Raw genomic sequence first — 6,578 nt, 5'->3', positions numbered from 1 at the left:
TAAGCAAGAGGCTAACCTGGAGAAAGCTTCAACTCCAACCCTGCTCCCTTTCCCTGTATTTGAGGGTCCTTGGTTTAGCGAAGGTGCGTGCGTGCATGCTCAGGCTCTTCAGTGATGTCTGACTTTTTGTGACCCTATGTATCTTTGAACCTATGTACCTTTGACCCTTAGACCTTTGTAGCCCGCCAGGCTCCTCAGTCCTCTCTAGGGGATTCTCTAGGCAATAATACTGGAATGAGTTGCCATGCCCTCGTCTAGGGGATTTTTTCCAATCCAGGGATCGAATCTGGATCGCCTGCATTACAGCGGCTTCTTTACCACTGAGCCACTGGGGAAGAACATTAGGGCAGGTAGGTGAGCACAAAAGTAAGGATCATCACACTGATGAGGGAGCCTCAAACAAAAGGTTCCAGAGGTTTTCTTACTGTGTGGGTCCAAGGGAGAGAGGGGATAGTGTTAGCAGTGCTGAGACCTGAGGTAGAATAGAGAGAAGTGTCTTCACGTTCTCCCCCTCTCCTGTAAGGAGATTTTCATGACAATGTCTAAGCAAGCCCTCTGTGGAAGACCTTAAATAAAGAGGCCTTCAAACAAAGACACTGGGCTAGGAATGCAGATTTGCAGAAGCACAAGGCCAGCCAAGGAGGCCTGCCACTCCCTCCAGAGCCTGCAGTGCACGGGCTGTGCAGGGAGCCTGGTGGGTGGAGGGCATCTCTCCTCTGTGAGGCCTGTCAGGAAATCTGCAACTGCCTATGTTCAGGCCTGGAAAGTCACACAGCTATTCCGGCCAGGAGTTGGATTCCTCATGAGCTGATTATAAAAAAGGGTGAAGAGCAGTCTATGTGCTAGAATTTCCAACAAAAGGTGAAAAAGACATTTATTTTGAATAGTTTTTCAAAGTGAAGAAAGAACAGGTGATGAGGTCAGATGAGGTCAGATAGGTCAAAGGACAGGTTGGAGGGTGAAGTTTGGTTTCTAAGCTACAGTAAAAATAATCTCAGGATTTGTTATGAAGCATGTTTCTCAGTCCCACCCTCAGCGAATTAGATTCAGTCATTTTGAGATGAACACATAAATACCCACTGAAAGCAAACATCTGGGTGATTCTGCAGCCAAAAGTCATGATTACAGCTTTAGAAAGACTGACAGTTTTAAGTATGGGTGGCTAAAATGGAGAGAAAGTGAATATTGTTACCATGAGAGCATCACATGTATGAGAGGTGCAAACTGACAAACAGAAACCAAAGGAAATGAAAGAAGCTTCTCACCAACAAAGAGGGGAAAGAAAGAAGAGGAGTTTAGCTGTTGATGGTATTAAGAAGTTACAGTCTAACTCTCACATCCACACATGACTACTGGAAAAACCATAACCTTGACTAGATGGACCTTTGTTGACAAAATAATGTCTCTGCTTTTCAATATGCTGTCTACATTGGTCATAACTTTCCTCCCAAGGAGTAAGCATCTTTTAATTTCATGGCTGTAATCACCATCTGCAGTGATTTGGGAGCAAATCACTATTTACCAAAATAGTAAAGTTAGCCACTGTTACCACTGTTTCCCCATCTATTTGCCATGATGTGATGGGACCAGATGCCATGATCTTAGTTTTCTGAATGTTGAACTTTAAGCCAACTTTTTCACTCTCCTCTTTCACTTTCATCAAGAGGCTCTTTAGTTCCTCTTCACTTTCTGCCATAAGGGTGGTGTCATCTGCCTAACTGAGGTTATTGATATTTCTCCTGGCAATCTTGATTCCAGCTTGTGCTTCATCCAGCCTAGAGTTTCTCATGATGTACTCTGCATATAAGTTAAATAAGCAGGGTGACAATAGACAGCCTTGACATACTCCTTTTCCTATTTGGAACCAGTCTGTTGTTCCATGTCCAGTTCTAACTGTTGCTTCCTGACCTGCATACAGGTTTCTCAAGAGGCAGGTCAGGTGGTCTGGTATTCCCATCTCTTTCAGAATTTCCCACAGTTTGTTGTGATCCACATAGTTGAAGGCTTTGACATAGTCAGTAAAGCAAAAGTAGATGCTTCTAAAGCAGTGCAGAAGTAGCACTAGTTTAGCTTTTGTTCAGTCCTCCATCACTTCAGTCTCTCCCAGTGACATCAGCTTACTCTTATGATGTCTTCTGCCAACAGGTCTCAGTTCCTTACATTGAACTAGCAAATAATAAAACACACAATAAATTAAAATACTAAAGGCTATCATTGAACAAAGCTTCAGTGTTTCAGTTTGATTTTTTTCATTTATAAGAGAGATTGTCCCCTGGAAACAGAAAACTAAACTGAAGCCTTTGATAGCATCTTTTTAGTCCTGGTTTTAAAGTAACATTCAAGTGTATATGTCAGTAAAAGCAATCTTGAGAAAGAAAAACAGCTGGAGGAATCAAGCTCCCTGACTTCAGACTATACTACAAAGGTACAGTATAGACAGAAAGGTACAGGATAATCAAAACTGGAACAAAAATAGAAATATAGATAAACAGAACAGGACAGAAAGCTCAGAGATAAATCCAAGCACCTGTGGCCACCTGATTTATGACAAAGGAAGCAAGAATATACAATGGAGAAAAGACAGTCTCTACAATAAGTGGTGCTTGGAAAACTGGACAGCTACATGTTAGAGAATGAAATTACAATACATGCGTTAGTATACTGTATTGGTATTTATCTTTCTGGCTTACTTCACTCTGTATAATGGGCTCCAGTTTCATCCATCTCATTAGAACTGATTCAAATGTATTCTTTTTAATGGCTGAGTAATATTCCTTTGTGTATATGTATCATAGCTTTCTTATCCATTCATCTGCTGATGGGCCTCTAGGTTGTTTCCATGTTCTGGCTATTATAAACAGTGCTGTGATGAACATTGGAGTACACGTGTCTCTTTCAGATCTGGTTTCCTCAGTGTGTATGCCCAGGAGTGGGATTGCTGGGTCATATGGCAGTTCTATTTCCAGTTTTTTAAGAAATCTCCACACTGTTCTCCATAGTGGCTGTACTAGTTTGCATTCCCACCAACAGTGCAAGAAGGTTCCCTTTTCTCCACACGGTCTCCAGCATTTATTGCTTATAGACTTTTGGATAGCAGCCATCCTGACTGGCGTGTAATGGTACCTCATTGAGGTTTTGATTTGCATTTCTCTGATAATGAGTGATGTTGAGCATCTTTTCATGTGTTTGTTAGCCATCTGTATGTCTTCTTTGGAGAAATATCTGTTTAGATCTTTGGCCCATTTTTTGATTGGGTCATTTATTTTTCTGGAATTGAGCTTCAGGAGTTGCTTGTATATTTTTGAGATTAATCCTTTGTCTGTTTCTTCATTTGCTATTATTTTCTCCTATTCTTTAGGCTGTCTTTTCACCTTGCTTATAGTTTCCTTTGTTGTGCAAAAGCTTTTAAGTTTCATTAGGTCCCATTTGTTTATTTTTGCTTTTATTTCCAATATTCTGGGAGGTGGATCATAGAGGATCTTGCTGTGATTTATGTCAGAGAGTGTTTTGCCTATGTTCTCCTCTAGGAGTTTTATAGTTTCTGGTCTTACATTGAGATCTTTAATCCATTTTGAGTTTATTTTTGTGTATGGTGTTAGAAAGTGTTTTAGTTTCATTCTTTTACAAGTGGTTGACCAGTTTTCCCAGCACCACTTGTTAAAGAGGTTGTCTTTTTTCCATTGTACATCCTTGCCTCCTTTGTCAAAGATAAGGTATCTGTAGGTACGTGAATTTATCTCTGGGCTTTCTATTTTGTTCCATTGATCTATATTTCTGTACTAACACATATATATGGAATTTAGAAAGATGGTAACAATAACCTTATATGCAAGACAGAACAAGAGACGCAGATGTATAGAACAGACTTTTGGACTCTATGGGAGAAGGCGAGGGTGGGATGATCTGAGAGAATAGCATCGAAACATGTATATTATCAAGTGTGAAACAGATCGCCAGTCCGGGTTGGATGCATGAGACAAGTGCTCAGGGCTGGTGCACTGGGATGACCCAGAGGGATGGGATGGGGAGGGAGGTGGGAGGGGGGTTCAGGATGCGGAACACATGTAAATCCATGGCTGATTCATGTCAATGTATGGCAAAAACCACTACAGTATTGTAAAGTAATTAGCCTCCAACTAATAAAAATAAATGAAAAAAAATTAAAAAAAAATAAAATAGAAATTACAATACTCCCTAACACCATACTCTGGTCAAGGCTATGGTTTTTCCAGTGGTCATGTATGGATGTGAGAGTTGGACTATAAAGAAAGCTGAGCGCCAAAAAATTGATGCTGTGGTGTTGGAGAAGACTCTTGAGAGTCCCTTGGACTGCAAAGAGATCCAACCAGTCCATCCTAAAGGAAATCAGTCCTGGGTGTTCACTGAAAGGACTGATGTTGAAGCTGAAACTCCAATACTTTGGCCACCTGATTTGAAGAGCTGACTTATTGGAAAAGACCCTGATGCTGGGAGGGATTGGGGACAGGAGGAGAAGGGGACAACAGAGGATGAGATGGCTGGATGGCATCACCGACTCGATGGGCATGAGTTTGAGTAAACTCTGGGAGTTGGTGATGGACAGGGAGGCCTGTCGTGCTGCGATTCATGGGGTCGCAAAGAGTTGGACACGACTGAGTGACTGAACTGAACTGAACACCATACAGAAAGATAAATTTGAAATATACCAAAGACCTAAAAGTAAGGCTGGACACTATAAAAATCTTAGAGGAAAACATAGGCAGAACAGTCTCTGACATAAATCATGGCAATATCTTTTTTGATCCATCTGCTAGTGAAAATAAAAACAAAAATAAACCAATAAGACCTAATTAAACTTAAAAGATTTTGCACAGAAAAGGAAACCATTAGCAAGACAAAAGGACAACCCTTAGAATGGAAGAAAATACTTGCAAATAAGGTGACTGACAAGGGATTAATCTCCACAATATACAAATAGCTCATGCAGCTCAATATCAAAAAAACAACCCAATCAAAAAATGGGTGAAAGATCTAAACAGGCATTTCTCCAAAGAAGACATACAGATGGCCAAAAAGCACATGAAAAGACATTTAACACCACTAATTATTAGAAAAATGGAAAATCAAAACTACAATGAGGTATCACTTACTCTGATCAGATTGGCTATCATGAAAAAATTAACTGACAGGAAGTGCTCAAGAGGGCATGGAGAAAAGAGAACCCTCCTACACTTTCGGTGGAAATTTAAATTGGTGCAGCTACTATGGAAAACAGTATGGAATTTCCTTAAAAAACTAAAATTAGAGCTACCATATGATCCTGCAATTCCAGTCCTGGGCATATATCCAAAGAAAAGCATAATTTCAGAAGGCACATGACCCCAGTATTCATTGCAGCACGATTTACAGTCGCCAGGACATGGAAGCAACCTAAATATCCAATGACAGATGGATAGATAAAGATGTGGTACATATATACAATGGAATATTATCCATCCCTAAAAAAGAACAGAATAATATCATTTGCAGCAACATGGATGGACCTAGAGATTGTCATACTGAGTGAAGTAAGACAGAGAAAGACAAATACGATATATCCCTTACATGTGGAATCTAAAAAGAATTGTACAAATGAACTTTATTTACAAAGCGGAAGTAGAGGCACAGATGTAGAAAGCAAAGTGGTGTTTGCCTGGGGAGGTGGGGGAAGGGAAAGGGAGGGATACATAGGAAGACTGAGATTGACAGACACGCCCTGCTGTATGTAAAACAGAGGGCCAGTAAGGATCTACTACCCAGCGCAGGGGAGAAGGACACGGCACCCCAGCCCAGTTTCTTGCCTGGAGAACCCCAGGGACGGCGGAGCCTGGTGGGCTGCCGCCTGTGGGGTCGCTCAGAGCCGGACACGGCTGAAGCGACGTGGCAGCAGAGCAGCCGCACGTGGCACGGGGAGCTCTGCTCAGTACTCTGCAATGACCGATGTGGGAAAAGAATCTGAAAGAGACTGGCTTACATGTAAATGTGTAACTGAGTCATTTCGTTGTACGGCAGAAGCTAACACAACACTGAATCAACTATATGCCAATAAAAATTTGAAAAGAAGGAAAAAATGTGTACCTCTTTTCAACTTATATAACTTTAGCAACTATTTTGAGAAAAGTCACTTTTTTAACTCTCTGAGATTTCACAGGGAATCTGCCATCCACCTAGTGATCTATAAGCATATTTTACTGGATAGTTTATTTATTTATTTATTTTTTTACTGGATAGTTTTGTGAAGACTTTAACAAGAAAAGCAGGCTGGTTTTTTTTTTTTTTTTTTTTAATTAATTTATTTTTTCAGTGGGTTTTGTCATACATTGACATGAATCAGCAATAGATTTATACGTATTCCCCATCCTGATCCCCCCTCCCACCTCCCTCTCCACCCGATTCCTCTGGGTCTTCCCAGTGCACCAGGCCTGAGCACTTGTCTCATGCATCCCACCTGGGCTGGTGACCTGTTTCACCATAGATACTATACATGCTGTTCTTTCACAACATCCCACCCTCACCTTCTCCCACAGAGTTCAAAAGTCTGTTCTGTACTTCTGTGTCTC

Source organism: Dama dama, chromosome 29 (genome assembly GCF_033118175.1).
Source record: "Dama dama isolate Ldn47 chromosome 29, ASM3311817v1, whole genome shotgun sequence".
NCBI lineage: Eukaryota > Metazoa > Chordata > Mammalia > Artiodactyla > Cervidae > Dama > Dama dama.
Note: the sequence above shows the minus strand (reverse complement) of the source record.